Source organism: Triturus cristatus, chromosome 8 (assembly GCF_964204655.1).
Source record: "Triturus cristatus chromosome 8, aTriCri1.1, whole genome shotgun sequence".
NCBI lineage: Eukaryota > Metazoa > Chordata > Amphibia > Caudata > Salamandridae > Triturus > Triturus cristatus.
The window spans coordinates 566,810,158-566,832,176 of NC_140591.1; positions in this window are offsets into that span (position 1 = coordinate 566,810,158).

Here is a 22,019-nt window from a genome sequence, read left to right on the forward strand (position 1 = left end):
GGCGAGATACAAAAGGATATCATCGGCGTAGAGGGACACGCGGTCCTCATGCTCGGGGGTCCAGCGGAGACCACGGATAGAGGGGTGCCACCGCAGCCACTCCGCCAAGGGCTCCAAGGCCAGTGCAAACAGGAGCGGCGACAAGGGGCAACCCTGACGCGTGCCCCGCCCCAGCGCGAATGGGGCCGAGACTCGCCCATTCACCACCACCTGCGCCAATGGGCCCGAATACAACAATTTGACCCAGCTAATGAATCCCGGTCCAAATCCAAATTTCGCCAGCATCGCCCAGATGTATGGCCATTCAAGCGTGTCAAACGCCATGGTGGCGTCTAAGGACGCCAAGATGGCCGGCTCCCGCACAAACGGGACACGCGCGAGCACCCCGTGCAAGCGTCGCAGATTAAGAGCCGTGTTGCGATGGGGTATAAAGCCAGATTGGTCTTGGTGTACCAAATCGCCCACCACGCCGACCAGCCGGTTGGCCAGCACCTTGGCGAGGATTTTGGGCTCCGCGTTCAAGAGCGAGATAGGCCTATAGGATGTAACCCGCTCACGGGGTCTCCCCTCCTTGTGGATCACCACGATTGTGGCCAGACGCTGGTCCGGCGGGAGGGAACCCTGCGAGTGGGCCGCCAGGAACATCGCGCGCAGGTGGGGCGCCAGTACATCCGGTCGCAGCTTGTAAAGCTCGATGGGGATACCATTGGGGCCCATGGCCTTGCCGGATGCGACCGAGCGAATAGCCAGGGCAATTTCGTCCGAGGTGGGAGGAGCGTCCAGCAAATCCCTGTCCTCCACCGTAAAGGAGGGCAGCGCGATGTCCCGAAGCAGGGCATGGGAATCTTCCTCCGAGCAGGGAGAAACCGGGGAGTACACCTCGCGGAAATAATCCGCGAAGCAGGAGACAATGGCTTCCGGCTCGGTGACACGCACACCATCCATCCCCTCAATCAAAGGAACCACACGACTCGCTCTCTCCCTCTTGTCCAACCACGCAATCAATTTACCAGCCTTATCACCCACATCATACAATCGCCCCTGTTGCTCTCTACTGAAGCCCCTGGCCGCCTCCGTGAGGAGGGCCCTATAGGCCGCCTGCTTGAGGTGCAGAACATGCAACTTGGCGTCCGTTACCCCTCTCCCCAGGTCACCCTCTAGTTCCGCAATTTCGGCCTCCACCCGGTTACTTCCTCCCGCTCGCGCCTCCGGGCATGGGAGATAAAGGAGAGGGCCTCCCCTCTGAGAACTACCTTAAAAGCCTCCCACTGGGAGATGGCCGAAGGGACAGATCCCACATTCTCATCAAAGTATCGCTGTAAGGATTTGATCAAGTCGGCACGAATAGTGGGGTCGCGCAAGTACCAAGCATTGATTGGAGCCACCCTGCCCTCCCCCCTCGGGAAGACATCGAAATGTAACAGTAATGGGGAGTGATCTGAAATACCCCGCGCCAGATGGCACACCTCTCCCACCCTCCCAGCATAGGCCGCCGGGACAAGGATGTAATCAAGCCGCGAGAGGCTACCATGGGCACCCGAGTGGAAGGTGTATTGCCGCTGTGCGGGATGCTTTAGTCGCCAGCAATCCACCAGGCCCAATGTATCTAAAAGGCCGGACAGCCAAGCCTGTGCCCGGGGGAGGTCCCTAGGGGGATGACGATCCATAGACCCAGAAACTACCGCATTGAAGTCCCCCCCAACCACCAGCAGGCCACCCGGAAGGTCTAGGAGGAGGCGCCCCAGGTCCGCAAATGTAGTAGATTGTAACCCAGGCGGGACGTACACTGATATAAAAACAAACACTCTACCCTCCATTCTACCCACCAGAACAGTGTAGCGTCCCCTCTCATCATGGCGCACCTCATCAATCTCCAACGGGAGCGAGTTCTTGATCATGATACCCACCCCCCGCGAGCCCGAGGTGAAGCCCGAGTGGGCCACCAAACGATAGCCCCGCCGATTCATGGCATGAAAGGAGTTACCTATAAGGTGTGTCTCCTGCAGGAAGATAACATCTGGTGAAATACGTTTCAGGTACTGCAGGACCACACCACGCTTAATCCTGTCCCCCAGGCCGTTAACTTTCCATGACAACACAGTCAAATCCCTACCCCCCATCATACGTAGAAGCAATCAGTCGTCCCCCACAGAGCATCTCGAGAGCAACAATACAGTAAAGGGCTTGCCTTGCGGTGCAAACAAACAACACACCCCCCCACCCCCCCATCCCAACAGAACTCCCCCCTCCCTGCACCCCTGCATGAGCCCAGACAGCCCCCCCAAAGTGCAGTGTGCCTGTCGCCCCATAGATGAAAAACTAACTAGTCCCCCAGAGGAGGAGGGAAGCCCCCAACAGACCCCGCACGACCTCCATAGGAGGGGAACATACACGATCAGTAAATGGTAAAGGAATGTTGTCCAGAGCAAGGCCTATTATTCACCCCTCAGTTCTGATCCGGCGGGCCCTCCCCGCCAACCGCACCCCCCCCACCCCCTCGGCCTCGATCTCCAGGCAGAGTGTCCAACCAGTCCCCAGCCGCCTCGGGTCGGTCAAAAAAGTGCATGCGACCATCCACCTCCACCCTTAGCTTAGCTGGAAAAAGCATTGAGTACTTAAGGTTCAGGTCCCGTAGGCGACGTTTAACTCCGAGAAAACTCAGTCTCTGTTTTTGGACCGCCGGAGTAAAGTCTGGGTAGAAATGCACATCCATGTTATCAAGCTTGACCGGTCCCTGTTGCCTGGAGGTCTGCAGGATAGCGTCTCTGTCCCGAAAGTTAAAAATCCGGGCAATGAGAGGCCGCGGCGGGGCACCGGCCTTAGGTCTGCCCCCAGGGACCCGGTGAGCACGTTCCACCGCAAAAAGCTTACTCAGCCCCCGGGGCTGGAGATGGGTAAGGATCAATTCTTCCACAAAAAGATCTGCCGCCTCCGCCTCTCGTCCCTCCGGCACCCCCACAATGCGAACGTTATTCCTCCGGGCACGACCCTCGGAATCCTCCAGTCGCCGGTCCATCAGGGCGCTCGCCTGGCCAAGCCGGCGCACCTCCTTTTGGAGGGCCACCACGTCCGTCGTGAGGCTCGTTGTGGTGTGGGCCAGGGAATCGACCCGGTCGTTGGTTTTGGACAAGTCAGCCCTCACAAGGCTCACATCCACAAGGACCGAGTCTATCTTTTGCGCTAGGGTGTCGAAGCGCTGGTCCACCGAGGCCTTCATCTCTGCGATGGCGCCCATGACGTCCCGGAGGGTCAGATCCACCGGCTGAGCAGACGCCTCCGTCGGGCCCGCCGGGGATGTGCGCGATGCCTCCGGAGATCCCTTCTGGAGGGTGTAGCGGTCCATACTGTTGGATTGATGTGCCGGGCCACGGCGGGTCGTCTTCACCTTCGCCCAGTCGCCATCTTGTTTGGTGGACATGCCTGCTCTCCCACCGTCGTGCCAATCTCCTCGAAAGGGCCGATAAACCAGTTCACGGGTTCCGGGGGGGGAGGGCGACCACTGGACCGCAGGACGACTCACAGCCGGCGGGTCAGCCGGGCACCTGGACAAGGCCACACCACCGCACCCCGCTCCGCAACCCTACCTCGCTTGAGGGCAAGGAGGGCGCAAAAGCGAAAGTGAAAGCGCGGGATACGCGAGTCGCCCAGCCCTGCCCGCCGCTGTTGTTCGCTTTGTCCCCGGATCGCCCCACTACTCCAATCCGGGGGGCCAGCGCGGAGAAGGCCGCAACCTTCAATCGGTGCTCCCACCGGTGTCCGGGGTCCGATTCGAAAACGAAAAACGGGTGGCGCCTCAGCTCGGGTTCACCGATACAGTCCCCTCAACAAGGACAGGATATATCCAGGATTAATTCAGGAGGTCGTGGAGGTCCTCGGGAGCCTCGCACCTACGCGGCCATCTTGGTTGCGCGCTAGGCTCCTCCTCCGATCTAAACTATCTTAATTCTAGTTTAGAGGAGTGAGAAGCACAAGATTCGACAGGGCTGGCAGTTAGTGGCATAATTACCCTCAAGACTCCCAAAGCAGCTGTAGTGTGGCTGCCAAGTGACCGAATTAATTATTCGTCCGGCTACAGGTCTGCAGACAAAATGCTAATAATTAACACTTTTAGAGAAAACAATGATAAGGGGTTGTAGGCAAATAGAGCAACTGAGCACTAGGGAAAAAGGCAAGAAAGGAAAAATAAGAATGACATTTGAGATGTGCGAGGTAGTTCAAAAGGGGAAAGAAAGAATGAATGAAGAAGAAAGGAGTAATGATTGAAGAAAAGGTCATTTGTGGGCTGGAAGAGTGAAAGAAGGAATGGATAGAAGGATGCGATGAAGAGAGTCTCACTACACTTCTGCAAAATATGACGTATTAAGAGAGTACAAATGTTACAATAGAAGGAAAATACACATTCTAGTCCAGCGACTGGCAACTTCTCGTTACATTTTTCAAAAGATAAATACAACAGTGGTACACATCCTGCCTTGCAGCTTTGTGCAATATGCATTGCAGTATTATAAATGCATTACTAAGGGCACCAACTATGCTCTCAAGAGGAAACAATTAAAATACGTCTCATTAGGATTACAATGTTACATTGGTTAAGGTCGATGTGGCTACATCTCTGAAAAGAAACGCAAACTCCTGTTATGTTAAATGAAGCCTTGCATAGCTTTCCGGCAGGCAAGACAGGATCTGCACCCAACAGGATTGGTTGATGTTGGGAATTCAGAATGGATTTAGTGACAAGCATGTCCAGTCACTGGATAGTAGTCCCGATAGGATTGGCACCCCTTCATCTTCTAATAAGAGTCATCCTGGACCAGAAAGACTCAGAAAATTAAGACGTTTGTTTGGACCTGCTTGTGAAGAAGCTGGAGGTGTTTCCTGCTCCCCTCTTGAACTCAAGGAACTACAAGTTCATTAAATGTCATTTGGCACCCCTCCAGTATGCCTAATAGACACAAAAGGCAGAAGAAGAGCTCTATTACTTTGTGGGACAACCAGCTGACCATTTGGGAGTGGACTACACTGGACCCTGTGGGAAATCTAACTGGAGCGAGATCTGGACTCTAGGTGCCTTCAGTGGTGGCAGGCACGGATCGAGGCTGGCGTCAGGGGGGGCACGGGGAGAGGGTTGCAAAAAAGAATGGGAAAAAAGCACCTCTTCACCACGTCTCTCTTCCATCGTCTCCCCATCTCTCCTCTGTCTATTTGCCACAAGGAACAGGAAGCACATACAGGCTCCCCTGCCCAATGACAACACTGCAATGCAGCGTTGTGATTGGTATGAGCACTTTGATTCGGCGATCAACAAGGGAATGGGGGCCTGGGCATGTTCTCCATGCAGACTGTAATGCAGCCTGGGTGGTGAACATGCAAAATACGCATGACTGTTTGGCTGGCCAATCAGTCATTGCACACTTACAGAGTGCTCACCACTCCTCGCTTCTGCTCTGAGAGCAGAGCAGCCCTGCCCGCTCTGCAAAGACGCAGTAGGAGGCAGGAGTGGCCAGTCCATTAGGGCTCAGGGGCCATGCCCCTCCACCTTTCATCCCTCGTGAACAGTGACTGTCAGGCTGCACAAAGGTCAGCCTGACAGACACTGTTCACTTTCAGTTCAAGAAGCCAGGAGTCAGACATGCGCAGCCTGAGCTGAACTTTGCTGGGCTGAGGAAGTCACAGCTCCTGTGGGTGTGATGTCCTCAGCTTAGCAAAGGTCTCTGAGGCCCTCCCCTCAGTGACGAGGGGTGGCGTCACTGGTTGCCTCACACCTGGACGCTTCAGTTTTAAGCAGTGAACTGCCCAACGTTGAGTGTCAATCAGTGACACTTCATCACAGAGTCGGGTGGGGTCAGCAGTCTCACTGACCCCATCCCACTCTGTGATGACATTTGGACTGCTTCCTTCCCTCATTGGCTGACCTTAGGTCAGGCCTTCCCTCATTGGCTGGGAAGGCATCAGTCCCAAGCCTTCTGGAACCTCCGAGGCAGAGCTGGCTGCAGGTAAGTGTTTGTTTTAGTTTTAAACTGTTTGGTGCATGCGTGTGTGTATTGTGGTAAATAATTTAATTACCGGTACTTAATTTGATGCGGAAAATCTATAATAATAGCTCAGTAAAATAAGAGGCAGAATCCGTGGTATTAGAGGTTCGGAACGGGCTTTATTCCAAAATCAATTCGAATTGATGGACTCCATATTCCGTCACCACGAAGGTTCAGGAAGTGAAGGACCATACTTTATTGACAGATAATCATATTTATAGAAGAGGCATTATAGTGAAACAGATGCAGGAGGCGTAACAGTTGATAACAGAGATAGAAACATACATGCGTAACTAAAATGGGTGTAACTAGGCGTAACTAAAGAACGTCATTTAGGTATGATGTCACAAATGGGTGGCACCATGAAAGAATTTCGCAATGTCAGCAGAAATACTTGGCAGAGATGCGCGCGCAGCAGCATGACGTGTGATTGACGTGCAACTAGGGGGTGAAGGGGACTTGACATTTAGCTCTACATGTGGAGACAGAAGTCTGGGGTTATGTCAACCTAATCCCAAATCATATCTAACATCCTATGTTTAAAGAACTATGTTATCCAAAAGGAAAGGTCTCTTATGATAGAATCTTATTCTATACTGACTATACTGACTGTTAGTGCGTGTACAAGCGTCTAAGTGTCTACATGAGATGCAAGGGCAGAAATCTTCCATAGTAACAGGGCTACGAATTACTTGCATAAAGACAGAGAAGCCGGGCCTTTTTACACGGTAGCTAGAGGAATGTTTACTTAAACTGCTAGACAGGAATGCATTGGATGAGGAGCGGAGCAGAGCAGATAATCTTAAAGGTGAAATACAGTTTTTGGCAGGCAGATAGGCCGACAGGCCGAGTCAGGCACCGTTAGCCGCGCAGGGAGTAGGACAAAGTTCATGGATACAGATGCGAGCTCAGACTGGAGCTTTCAGAGGCAGAAGGCAGGAAAAGGCTTAATGGCAGAATCAGGCCTACTCGCCTGGACTGTAAAATGGGATAAATGAACCATATAAAGCCGGTGGCCTTTCATACTTAGGAATAGAATATCCGGCCCATTCATGGCGGATCTGAAAGAGGACATGTTGACGGTGGACGCACATGTGTTTGCGTCTTCATAACTGGAACTGGAGGGAACATACATGTACTTGTGATTTATACATGAAACCGTTGGGGTCCAAGATAGGGGACATAACTGATCATAAAAATCCATATTTCCACATTCCCTCCTTGTCCCCTACTTGCCCTTAAGAGATATCAATCTTCATCAATCCGTTGATCTGTTCATATAACATCATTTGTTCTTCTTTCTTCTTCCGGAATCTCGAACGAAAACTTAGATGTGGGATACACGAGGTGGCACACAGACCACAAATCGCTGGCCCACATTGTAGACATAAGCAGCAACTGAATAGTATGAGAAAGCCAATACCTAGGAAGGAGAGCATTCTCCATCCCCAGGCTGACAACACGCCCCAGAACCAACCGGACCAAGTCCAGGTGCCTGGTTTCTGGTGTATCTGGCTTACAATCTTATGAAGGCGGGTTATGGCTTTATATACAGACGGCGAATTTTCTGGTATGAAAATGCAACAACTTGATCCGATGACCCTACAAGCTCCGCCCCTATCGGCCAGGATGACGTCAAGGACAAGACGATTTTGAAGCACAACAATCCGCATAGCAGACTGCTCTTCTGTTAAATTGCCTAAGGCGGAAATAGTTTCGTTCACTACTGCTTCAAGGTTTCTGGTTAATCTACGTATCAGCTTACTATTAGTGACTGTACCTATATAAGGAAAGAAACCTTTATTGAAATCTGTGTATTTTTCCCATGCTGTTTCAGTGTAATCGACAATTGGGAGATCTCTCCGTTCTCTATTGTGTACTAAATGAGTATTTCTGTGATAATCAGGAGGAGCTAGGAAAACAGGTGGCAGAAGGAATGCTATGTAACAGGTACCATCCCAGTCTAGAGGTAGACGTATATATGCGGTCTGGCCACATATGAAGTAGGAATGACGAGAAGCTCTAAATGTAGACTTGCCTTGATCACTGAATTCTATTACAATGGTGCATCTACTATGGCCCATATGTATGGAACCATTCTTTCTTACACATAATTCACCTTTAACTGGAAATACTGACATAGCAGGCAAAATTGGTGCAGCTTCGGATTCAATATTCAGGATCATGAGATTAAGCGTGAAATTACCTAGTCCATATACTTCATTTTCTAGATCAGTTCCTGTTCTTTTGGGAAGTCCCTCCTTGTTAGGGTAGCAGACTTTAAGCAAAACTAAGTTCAGGTTTCCCCATACCCAGTTGTCTTGATAAACTGCGGAATTCGAATCTAGGGATTTAATTAAACTAAACCATGCTCCACAGGAGCCATTGTGTGTGAACGGATATGGAAAGAGAGGCAGAATTCCCTTATAGTTCTGATAGGGAGGGAGTCGGCCACATATCCAACAATTTGTAGCATTGCTAGCCTGATGGGAATGATGTAACATACTAATAAAAGTGTTATTGCGCAGCGCAAATCTATAGGACAACTCATGCGGGGGTAATTCACTAAAAGAATGTTCAACAGTAACATTGTAAACATGTTTAGAAATAGGATAATATATGTGCAACAATATACTTGCAGTGATTATTAAAAGACTTAAGAAAAACAAAATTAATAACGTCACTGTGCAATGACTACGCAGTGATTTACAGTACGCATGTTGTTTCAACTGCATCCTTCGGTTTTTTTCTCTATTCAGGTCTAGGGGATACATGTCAGAGACAAATTCGACCGATTCACCTTGGAGAGGACTTAAACAATCAAATTGTCTGACTTGTTAGACCGTAGTTTTAGTTTGTATAGTTCCTTATTACTCTGTTCAATCAAAGGAAGCTTTGAGTCAATCGGTGAAGACACGCGAGGTGTATCGTTTACATCAGACGGTAGTCCATGAAATTTCTTGATGTGACTTGAATGTATCCAACCTTTGCGACCTTCGATCTTCACGGCTGTCCTCGTGGTGAGCAGTACTAGTTGAGGCGATTTCCACCTAGGATCCAGCTGAGACTTCCGGTCAAAATTCCTCACTAACACCAGGTCCCCGGGAACTACGTCATGGGGTTTCACCTAGGCCTGGGCGGCAAATTCCGTTCCGTTCGCGGAATTTGCGGAATTTGGGTAATTTCGCGTTCCGCGGAGAACGCGAAATTGCCCAAAAATCTGCGTTCCGCAACTTCGCGAAATTTTTTGCTTGTTCGCGTTCTCAATATGCGTGTTCGCGAGATATTTCACCCCGAGCACGCAAACAGCGATCGCGAACAGGAAAAAAGTATCGCGAACAAGCAATTCCGCGTGTTCGCGGAATTTCTGCGTGTTCGCGGAGATTTTTTACCGTTTCGCGGAGATTTGCGTAACGCGATTACGCAAATTCCGCCCACCCCTAGTTTCACCTCGGTGTTGTCGGGAAAGGCTGCAGATACCTGTGAACGACAAGATTGTAGTGCAGACATCAAGGAAGCCAAGTAATCTGTCAGCATATTACAGTCAACATCAGTTATTTTGCGTGGTATAGGCGTCCCCCACATATTTGGTGGTCTACCGAAGATCACCTCATAAGGGGATAGCCCTGTTCGAGAGTGTGCTACCATTCTCATGTAAAAGAGTGCAACTGGTAAGGCTACTACCCAGTCGACACCTTTCTCTCTACATATTTTGGACAATCTAATTTTCAGAGTTTGATTATGTCGTTCCACGAGACCTGCTGCCTCGGGGTGTCGGACACAGTGAAATCTCCATTGATAGCCTAACAGAAGTGAAACGTGTTTCATTAGTTCGGATGAGAACGGCTGGCCGTTATCTGAGTAGACAACACGTGGTAAACCGTACCGTGGGAAGAATTCTCGAACTAACTGTTTGGCAGTAGTCGGGGCAGTGTAATCTGAAACCGGGTATGCCTCTGTCCAACGGGACAGAGCACAGACAACTACGAGAACATATTTGAATCCTCGACATCGTTCCATCTGGATATAATCCATCTGGAGGACTTCAAAAGGGTGCTCAGGAGGCTGAAATCCACCCTGTTCTACGGGAATGCTTTTACCTGGGTTAAACTGACAACAGATCATACAGGTACGAACTTTTTGTTTAGCTGCTGCTCGTAAATTTTTGTTGAACCAAATGTGTTGAATGCTGTCTAGCATAGCTTTTTCTCCTAGGTGGGCTGGACTATGTATTGTATTAATGATAACCTGAACCATAGAATCAGGAAGGAACCACACAGATTTTTCCTTCGTCATCCATCCTTGATCCGTTTGGATCCCTCCTAATTCAGTCCATTTCTTTATTTCATCTGGTGTAGCATGTGTCTGTATGTCAATTACGTCAAGAGCGGGATCCTTAACCATCATGCAATGTGTTGGTGTCGGAACTATTGTCTTTGTCATGTCAGATGTGTGAGTTTGAGCAGTCTGTTTAGCTGTTCTGTCAGCTAGATCATTGCCTTGGGAAATGATATCAGTAACTTTCGTATGAGCTTTACATTTCATAATTGATATTGCAGTGGGTAGATGTATTGCATCTAATAAGGCATGAATGAGGGGTCCGTGCTGAATGTGGGCACCGTGAGAAGTTAAATAACCTCTCTCTCGCCACAGCACGCCGAAGTCATGAACAACTCCGAATGCATAACGTGAATCAGTGTATATGTTGACTTTTTTATTCGTAGCTTGAATACAGGCTTGTGTCAGAGCGATGAGCTCTGCTGCTTGAGCCGACAAGGTATTTATGCAATTTGTTTCAATGACTTCAGTATCTGTTGTGACTGCATACGCGGCCACTAGCTCTCCTGTACTTGTTCTCATACAGGAACCATCTACATACAACGTCAGGTCTGGATCTGACAATGGGACGTCTGTCAAGTCTTGTCTGGGTTTCGTCGTGATAGTAATAACTTCAATACAATCATGTGCTAGTGGGTCTGTTCCGTTTACTGGTAACAGTGTGGCAGGATTTAATGTACTACAACGTCTGATTTCTATGTGTGGCTGAAACAATGTTAATTCGTAACCGGTGAGTCTTGCTATAGTCAAGTGTTGTGTTTGCGTTCGGTTCAAGAGAACCTCTACTGCGTGTGGTACTTGTACTGTCAATGGATGTCCTAACACTATGGCATCGCTTTGTCTGATTGCTAAAGCTGTCGCTGCCACTGATTTCAGGCACGCAGGCAGAGCCTGAGCTACGGGATCTAATGTACTAGAAAAATAAGCACATGGTTTGTGTGATCCTGCTTGTTCCTGTGTGAGTACTGACAAGGCAGTACCTTCGCGTTCTGTAACAAAGAGTGTAAACTGTTTATTGTAACATGGTGTTGCTAAAACGGGTGCTTGACATAAAGCTTTCTGTAGGTTTTCAAAAGCTTGTGTATGTTCCTGGGTCCAAGGGAGGACAGTCGATGTGGCTGCCTCCTGTGTTGTCAACTGAATGAGTGGTTTTGCTATAAATGCATACTGAGGGATCCACTGCCTACAATATGAAGTGAGGCCTATAAAAGCCCGCACCTCCTTTTGTGTCTTGGGTATTGGCATGTTAGCAATTAACTGGATGCGATCGGGTGTAAGCTGCCTTCCCTCCTTGGACAGCGAGTGACCAAGGTAAACAACTCGCTGAACACAGAATTGCAGCTTAGAAGGGGACACCTTGTGCCCCTTTTCGGCCTTAAATTGTAAAACCGTCAGTGAGGCTTTTTCACATTCAGGTTCGCTTCTAGCGGTGATCAGCAGATCGTCGACATATTGAAGCAGGGCAGTGTTGACTGGCATGTGTATACTGTCAAGTTCTCGTTTCAGTGCTTGGCTATAGATGCTGGGGCTTTCTGTGAATCCTTGAGGTGCGCGCGTGAATTTAAAGCTTCGTCCATTTAAACTAAATCCGAACAAGTATTGGCTTTCCGGATCTATTGGGACGCTAAAAAAAAGCATTCTTGAGATCAATTACAGTAAAGAATGTTGCTTCGGAATCAATGGCTGTCAGTAATGAAGAAATGTCTGGGACTACGGGGTATTGTGGTACAATACATTTATTTAATTCGCGCAGATCAATAACCAATCGATATACTGGCGGGGCTTTTGGATCAGTTCGTTTAAGAATCGGAATTATCGGGGAATTACATACAGTGGAGTCGGTTTCCACAACCACTCCTTGGGTAATGAGCTCGTCAATGATTTGCAGTAAAGCCACTACAGCATCTGGGGGTAACTTGTATTGTCGCATTCGTGGTAGTACCACTCCTGTCTTTAGTGTGACTCGATATGGTGTAATGTTCATGCAACCAACATCTGTAGGGCCTTGCGCCCATAAATGTGTGGGTAAAGTCTGCAGTCGGTGATCCATGTCTCGGGACACATAGTGCCCTTTGAAATCACGTAGAAACAATCTTACTCCTTCCGGAGAACAACATATTATAGCTCCTAGAGCTTTCAATGTTTTTATACCTAACAAGTTTTCTGGACATGATTTAGTAAGCAATAAATCTGTAGTTCGTGTCAAAGGACCAATCGTAAGGGGAAGAGGCTGTGATACTTCGTTAATGATAGGTTTTCCTGAAAAACCAAGGGAAATATTCTGTGAGCCTGAGAGGGGTGCCCCTGGAACTTCACTACGTTTTATTGTTGTTCGGCTTGCCCCTGTATCAAGTAAAAATTTTCTGTCTTGGCCTAATAATTCACTGTGTACATAAGGTCCTTCTTGATCTACAGGGACCTCAATAAGGGGTAAGCCAACTTCCCTCTCTAGGCTGTTTCATGAGTATCGTTGATAATCAGGATAGTCATACTGTGCGGTCTGGTACATCTGTTGTGTCGTTGTCTGTGTGGCAGCAATAGGCTGCGGTGGTGGAGCTGGCATAGACTGTTGCGGAGCCGGCATGGACTGTGCATGCTGCGGGGCTCCTTGTTTGTTCTGATCCTGTCTAAGTGGCCGTGGTCTTTATTTTGTATTACCTATGGCGATATTATGTTTTAAAACTGGACAATCGTGTACATAATGACCTGGCTGTTTACAATAGTTGCATGTCCCTTTTACAGGACCTGGTGAAACACTGGACTGTGTCATACCCCTTTTATGACCGTCAGCTGGAACTGTCTGGGAAACCAGCATTTTCATTTTCGTGTCTTTCATGCGTCTTTGTTCATGTTCTTGTTCCTCTCTAATTCTATTGTGATGGTACTGTAACATTTGTAACATTTGTGACGGAGTGTTACCTTGCCAGGTACTCTCGAATTTCAATACTCTATTCTTAACTTGGGGCAGGGAATTTTCAACTAATTTTGTCACAAACAGATGTGGATACGATTCGCTACTTGCTTTTATTCCACTATTTATACCAAAACATTTTTCGAATCGGGCATAGAAATCACTAGTGTCTTCATCTTGCTTTTGTTTACAGGCTGATATTGCACCCCAGTCTTCCTTTTTCGTAGTTAATAAACGTGGCAGTACCTGTACTAGTAAACCTGGTAGTGTTTTGGTCTTGTCCCCAAGCCCTGAACCTGGACCTCGAGCTTTTTCTTCGTTTTCTAATGCTGTCCAATCTATCTTTTGGTCTCCCACCTCCCAATCCTTTTCCTTGAGTTTTTCGTAAATGCCCGCAGGCATTAATACCTTTAATATTTTCATAATGTCGGGATAGGTATACTCTCCCATGAGCAACATGTCTTTAATTTCATGGTGGAAACCCGCTGGGTCTTTGTCATGACTGGGTACCACTTTCTTCATTTCTAATAGTTCCATTTTGGATATGGGTGTGTATACAAACACACGTTTAAACTGATTGTCATCACCTTTTATCGGGTGCACTTCGCGTAAGGGATTCTGTCTATCCATATAATACGTCGTTCTTTCCTTGATGGGCAGTGAGACATGTTCGGGGCATACAAAAAGAATGTACTGCTTTCTGGATTCTAGTATTTCTCTAATTAGCTCAGTACCTGAACCTCTCCATTTATTCGTGAGTAATTCAGTCAAGATATTAGGTAAGGGACCAGGATCGGAGTGTTGGCTTTTATATAATATAAGGAGTTGTTGAATCATGTAGATACCAGCTAAACGTTGTTCATCTGGGGTGAGGTTCAAAAACGTGTGCGCTAATGTATCATCACTATATTTTCCGGGACTGTCAACCCAGTGAACGGCTGACCTGGCTAATTCTTGTTCGTCCATAGAATCGAGTATATGATAACCCCTTCGTTCTCGGAGTAATTTGTCAGCGGCTTGGAACGCATGTTCGGGGGACCTCATATTTATTATAGGTGTTTGGAAATTTCTGTTATTATCTGGACGTATCGGACGTATCGGATCAGTAAAGCATCTAGTATTATTACAATATTTCCCTCTACCTACATAGGCCATTGTTTCTAACTGTCCTGTGGGCAGTTCTAATTCTTCCTCCTCCTCGGTTTGTTCAGGCTGGTCTACTGCTAATCTTTCTTCGTGTATTCGTTCTACTTCTTTGCGGATTTTTCGGCACATAGCTATTATACTTAATCGTTTATCATGTCTCCCTTCTGATATATTCCGACTCCATGTGGTAAGAATTTGCATTTCTTCCGGATTTACCCCTGGTCGGTCTTGATTTCTGATCACACAATTTATGAGGAAACGTAACAGTTCCCCCTGTATTTCCACTTTCTGGTACTCCATGGCTCTATTAATACTCTCAGAATCTCGTCCTGACTGGACAAAGTGATATATATTCTCTAAATGTGTAGTCATTCCGGGTAGCCTCCCTAAATATATTGCAGCTCGTCGGATACGTAATGATGCCAACAGCATTTCGTCCTCTTTGCCGGGCACAGGGTCATATCTACAATCTATTAGAAGTTCCTTAAGCATGTCGGGAGTTACTAGTTTGGGCGTACGTTGGTGGGCTAATTCTTGAAAGGAAAGTTTATTTACTCTGGGTGGCGTGGAAAAAATGTTTGTTGTACCTCCTGTAGCACCACCTGGGGTGCTGGATGTGAAAGGATTCGTTGAACGTGATATAGCAACCATAGGTGTGGATACAGCTGTAGAAACAGATGTGCTTGCCGGAACTTGCGTCGGAGTTTGTTGTTGCGGAGGTACAGACGGAGGAGGGTCTTGGCGTTGAACCCCCTCGGCAGGCGGTCTATGTGGCGCAGTATTAGCATACTCGGGAGCTGCGTCGTCTAAATAAGAAGAAAGAAAAACATCTTCTGCGGTTCTGGGATGCCCTTTGGGATGTGCTTTTATCGGAAACAATGGGGGTGGCAAGTCTTTTGGTATCTCCGGAGTAGCCTTAGGTAACCCTTCGGCCAGAAGAGGATACATACCATTCATAAGGGCATTTCTTTGTCTGTCTGTTTGTTCTGATTTTACTCGAGTACCTTCTTCAATTAATAGACTTTCTCGGACTTTATTTGAATTCTCCTTACTTTTCTCTTCCTGTCTGAGTGCTTTTTCTGTACGTCTATATGATTCTTTACGCCATAATTCAATGGCATCTTTCTGTGACTGTCTAGCTTTCTTTTTCCATAATTCTTCCTCTACTTTCATGATGCAATCTGCATCCCAGGTCCCAGCTGCGGGCCACCTCTGACTTTCTGGTAATTCCTTGGTGTAGTCTGCCCATAAATCAAGAAATAATATGGCGTCTAAGCCATGTTTATGATACATGAAGTACCCTGGAGTGTCCCTAGGAGGAATGGGAACAGCTTCTTCGAGTACCCCTTTTCTAGTTTTGATCTGTCTTAATTTCGAAAAGAGCGGCATATTGAGAACTGATCTGATACCTAATTCTGAACACGTTTAATACAACAAAACACAATAATGAACAGTCATTCACACCACAATATGCAGAACGTATTTAAAACATTTTAACATTTAACATTTAATGAACAACAATGATGTTTTGTTTAGGGAACTAGTCACTAAGCATAATACTCGGCACTAACTAGGTAATTCTGAATTATATACTAGACATACTTGATATACTGCTGAACAGTACAGATACACTGCTGAAACAGTGCAGACCGGATTTGTGTACCCAAACCCGTCTTGACCGGCACAACCTATGTGCACGTCAGAACGCCTCCCCGACAATGGTACTCACCGGGTAGCTCGGAACGGAAGGCCTCGGAACTGAACTGAACTGGACTCGGACCGGACTGGACTCGACTCGAAACTTCGGAACTTCGGAACCTGGTGGGCCTCTGTATACCTCGGATCTTGCTCTCTCAGCTAGGCTCTGGTCGGGATACTTCGCACTTCTCACCGCCTCGTCTGGGTGTTGATCGCAGCCTCAGTTACCCCCGCTCGGCAGGAGGGAGATACAGGAAATCCTGTGGGTACGCGTTGTTGTCCGTCCAGCTGTGGCAGGAGACCGGGCCTGCAACGCACCTCCGGCGCGTGAGATGAGAAAGTGTCCCTATTCGGGCGCCATATATGTGGTAAATAATTTAATTACCGGTACTTAATTTGATGCGGAAAATCTATAATAATAGCTCAGTAAAATAAGAGGCAGAATCCGTGGTATTAGAGGTTCGGAACGGGCTTTATTCCAAAATCAATTCGAATTGATGGACTCCATATTCCGTCACCACGAAGGTTCAGGAAGTGAAGGACCATACTTTATTGACAGATAATCATATTTATAGAAGAGGCATTATAGTGAAACAGATGCAGGAGGCGTAACAGTTGATAACAGAGATAGAAACATACATGCGTAACTAAAATGGGTGTAACTAGGCGTAACTAAAGAACGTCATTTAGGTATGATGTCACAAATGGGTGGCACCATGAAAGAATTTCGCAATGTCAGCAGAAATACTTGGCAGAGATGCGCGCGCAGCAGCATGACGTGTGATTGACGTGCAACTAGGGGGTGAAGGGGACTTGACATTTAGCTCTACATGTGGAGACAGAAGTCTGGGGTTATGTCAACCTAATCCCAAATCATATCTAACATCCTATGTTTAAAGAACTATGTTATCCAAAAGGAAAGGTCTCTTATGATAGAATCTTATTCTATACTGACTATACTGACTGTTAGTGCGTGTACAAGCGTCTAAGTGTCTACATGAGATGCAAGGGCAGAAATCTTCCATAGTAACAGGGCTATGAATTACTTGCATAAAGACAGAGAAGCCGGGCCTTTTTACACGGTAGCTAGAGGAATGTTTACTTAAACTGCTAGACAGGAATGCATTGGATGAGGAGCGGAGCAGAGCAGATAATCTTGAAGGTGAAATACAGTTTTTGGCAGGCAGATAGGCCGACAGGCCGAGTCAGGCACCGTTAGCCGCGCAGGGAGTAGGACAAAGTTCATGGATACAGATGCGAGCTCAGACTGGAGCTTTCAGAGGCAGAAGGCAGGAAAAGGCTTAATGGCAGAATCAGGCCTACTCGCCTGGACTGTAAAATGGGATAAATGAACCATATAAAGCCGGTGGCCTTTCATACTTAGGAATAGAATATCCGGCCCATTCATGGCGGATCTGAAAGAGGACATGTTGACGGTGGACGCACATGTGTTTGCGTCTTCATAACTGGAACTGGAGGGAACATACATGTACTTGTGATTTATACATGAAACCGTTGGGGTCCAAGATAGGGGACATAACTGATCATAAAAATCCATATTTCCACAGTATGTATGAATGTTTGGTGAAGAGTACTGTGAATAGATGTGTTTGTATGCGTGCATGCTTGTATGTATACATGTTTGGTGAAGAATGTTGTGAATGGATGTGTTTGTGTGTGTGCGTGCGTGCGTCTGTGTGAATACATTGCTTTAAGTGTTCTGTGTATGTGTGCGTGAGAGTGTGTCCCGTCCTCCCGCCTCCCTCCAAATCTTACCTGCTGCCACTGGCAGGAGGAATAAATAAATTGATAATAACAGCCAGTTATTATCATTTTGTTTTTCCTTTATTTCCAGTGGTCAAAGCAGTGGGGCAGCACTCCTCTGCCTTAATGAAGGAGCCGCCATCGGAAGCCTTCCCTGCAAACTTGGGAACTGGGATTTTCTCATTTTTTGCCTTTGGAGAACCATAACTAGGCACCAAAACACACTGAAAAAAGACAAGACCTAGCTGGCTACAAATTGACATTCAGTCTTTTAGTCGATTCCAGTGCCAGGACCACCATAATTTCACTTAAAACTGATTAATGCTATCGGAAACACAAGGTTTTGTTGCCTCAGGACATCACCGTTGTGGCATTCAACACAGCAAAATAGAGCCTAATGGTTTCCTTTTTGCTGAGTGTTAGAAATGGCATTCCTGGTTGTTTGAGGTATGCACCCATCAGGAACCACCACTCTTGTCAGGTCAAGCTACACAACCTGTGCTCACCCTCCGGTAGCTTGGCTCGGAGCAGTCGGGATTATTTAAAGAGGCAATGTGAAAAGTATTTGAGCAACACACACTCACACACTCAGTAACACAATGAATGCACCACTCCAAACAAGGCTAGAAAATAGATTATTATAATTTAAAAATTACAAGACCAAAACAACAAAAATCCAATGTATAGAAGTTGAGACATTACATTTTAAAGGAATAAATGCAGTGAAGCGCGTAGAAGCAAGTAGAGCTTAAAAGTTTTCTGTTTTTTTAGAGTTTTATATAGCACAAACTTGACCGGAATCGGGTATCAGAGCCCTTCATATAGCACAAGTTGTGCTACATTAGGACACATTCATTTTTGTTAGGCATGGGGAGATTAAGTGATTTTCTCAGAATCACAGGAGTTCAGCGTCATTGCCGAGACTCGAACCCAGTTCCCCAGATTCAAAGTCGACCACCCTAGCCGTTATGCCAACTCCTCTCCCCTTACTTTAGATCTCGCTGGCCCAACACAATGTCAAAGTTTGGCCCGACCACGTGAAAGTGCAGGCCAACTACAGGACCCATGCAGGCCCCTGTGAACAAAATACCTTTCCCGGACGCAAGAAACAAAATGATCTCCATTCAGTGAAGGCGATTTGTCTGCTCCTAAGATAGGTGTCAGAGTTGAGAGGCGATGAGCTATGCATCAGTTCCAATTCACGCAGTTGGGTCAATCCGTCAAAGTGGAGCCTCACGGTCAGGACCTCAGATTGCTGCTGTCTCATTGTTAAGCCACGCAGAGCTGTCTCCCGATCAGCACTGCATTGGCATCAAAGGGCACAGTGTTGGTTCAGATCAGCGCAGTGGTGCTGGTGCATCGATTTTGTAACATAACAGCTTCAGAACCCACTTCTGAGGCCCAGAACTGTATAGGGCACCTTAGGCAAGGGAAGGACACACATGGCAAAGTCCACCAGCATTAGCAGAATTGGAAGAAGTTTTTTGTGTCCCTGAGACTACAGAAAACAGGAGGAAAACAGGCAACCCCTTGTAGATCACTTGGAGGGAAGGCAGAGTTCAGATCTCATTCAGCAGAGTCAGAGAGCCTCAGGGTGACAAACAGAAAGGCAGGCTTTCCAGATAGATAAATAAATAGCCTGAACCTTCAGGTTATTGGAACCTAACCCAGGGGTGTCAGGAAGGCACTTGTTTCCCGAAAAAACACCCAAGGAAAAGAAAGGGGCAGAACACTTCCTTTCTTGAGTCCCCTCACTCACCAGGGTTTCCCCACGGTGACATGCTTCATCATTGGGGTCCTCTCAGTCCTCTACGGACTGAGGCGTGCTGCAACTTGCGGATTACGTAGGAGCACTAAACAAAATTATGTGTGGTGCAAGTGTCGTGGTGTGGAGTGGAATAAAGTGAATTAAAATAATCAACTAGTGGGCCAAATATATTTTATTCTTGCTCCTAGCTAATTGGTTAAAAAAGTGGGTAATATGCTAGAATAAACTACTTTAATGGGTAAGTGTACCTAGCATATGGTCGACTAGTTTCGAGCTTCCCTAGCTCTTCCTCAGGACTACACTGGGACCAGCCCAGTGCAAGTACCACTCCTAGAAGACCTGATTCCGGTGCAAAGATAAGTGAAAAAACACACAAACGCTGCGCCTAATAAGCATGCGTTAGGGAAAATACATAAGTAATGTACGTCTAGTAAAAATCTGTAGGATAAAAAACAGAAGTTAGAGGAGAAAAGGCAGAATATGCAATATTTCTATACACCTGTGTTGCAATATTCATTACTGATGTTTTCTTATTGTGCCACTATGCTGCTCTCCAGTAAGTACATCTTTCATGCTGGCGTTTCGCTATATCGTGAATAAAAAGTGTTTGTGAATGCACACAGTGCACATATAATAAAACAAACAAAAAACAAAAAACATGCGTCTGACATGACAAAATACACACAAGACTGACAGTAGTACGATAATACATACATCTTAAAAGGCAAAACTGTGCCTCATGATCGACTGAGGGGGTGTGGACACTCGTACACCTAAAGAGAAAGTACAAGCGATTTGGTAAAACATCAGGAGCGCCGTCTTGTTGGTAGACCTAGCGCGAGTGGAAAAAAATACGAAGGAAAACCATCTCCGTTAGTAATGGAAACGGGGCTTCCCTCCGCGATGTAGTTACTCACTTGTACTTTTCAAGCCACACTCCGGAATCACCTAATGGAGACCTGCCTCGCCGACCGCATACTGTGTGGTTGTGAGCCGGGTGCCAAGATATCTACCAGGGTGGGGATTGAAAGGAATGAAGGACTTGCCGGTTGCGGTCCTCTTCCGTGGCCGCCATGTTGGGACAGGCAAAATTCTTAATACAAGAGAATGAATGGAGAAGGTGAAATCAATAATAATAAAGAGTCATTCGACATAGGCGCCAACCCAAACAAAATTAGAGAATGAGTTATGGGGCCAGTGGGCGTTGTGTCTCTAACCTTCGAGTGAAACGAAAGTGATGCGGGACTGGTTCAGCCATCTTAGATCGGGGAGAGAGTATCAGGTGGTACAATACACTCTTCCCAATGAGTAGTCGTCCTCAAAGTTACATGAGTTGTTGAAAAAAGGACCGGGTGACCCATCGGTACTTCAATAAGTAATTAAGACAAAATCCAAAGTATATTAGTAACTGAGGAAGAATTTAGGAAAAATTGAGAGGAGACACGTGGTCTGCGTTTCAGTAAAGCGTATCTCAGTTAAGTGATGTCATATGAAAAAAGGACCACATACTCTGAAGGGTATTTGCACATTTCTCATCGCTGGAAAAATCGCCAGATTAATTTTTCAATGGGGATAGGTTTTTCACTATGTTCATAGGAGGAATGTATTCTGGGAAACACATTGCCAGGTGGTTCAAGCCATTAATAAACCAAATTACTGGAAAGAAAAACTTAGTTTGAGGTGAAATGGCCCCATGGTATATCATCATTCAGGCCGAGGTCATCTGATCGCAGTTTAAAGACCCAACGTTGTTCTTTTTCATGAAGATTTTTTTCGCTGTTGGGATAGTTACTGATATGTTCAAGAATGACCCAACTAAAGTCATTCGGTGTGTGTTGTTGTTCCAAAAAAATGTGTGGTCATTTTGGTATTGTTATGTTTACATCTGAAATTACTGCGGTGTTCAACCATTCTCGTGTTCACTTTTCTTGTGGTCATCCCCACATAATGGAGATTACACACGCAAGTAATGAGGTATATTACCACGGTAGTGTTGCAATTCGTGAATGATCGAAGATTCCACGTTACGCCATTGTTGCAGGTGACAGTTTTAGTTGCAGTGGTGAGGTGACATACGCTACAGTTGCCACACGGGTAGTGTCCCTCTGGGAGTGGGTGGAGTAGGCGTACAGGGCCTACAGTCTTCGTTGGGTTTGGTCTGGTATGTACCAAGTAGTTCCTTAAGTTTTTCGCTTTTTTATGACTGAACATGGGTTTTTGCAAGTTCAAACCTCCACTATTCAGGATTCGCCAATGTTTCTTAATTATTTTGGTCACTTGATCTGATGCGGTATTGAAAGTCGTGATGCAGATTTGTCTTTTTTCTTTTTTGTCAGCTATTTTTTCAGGTTTAGGTTCTAGC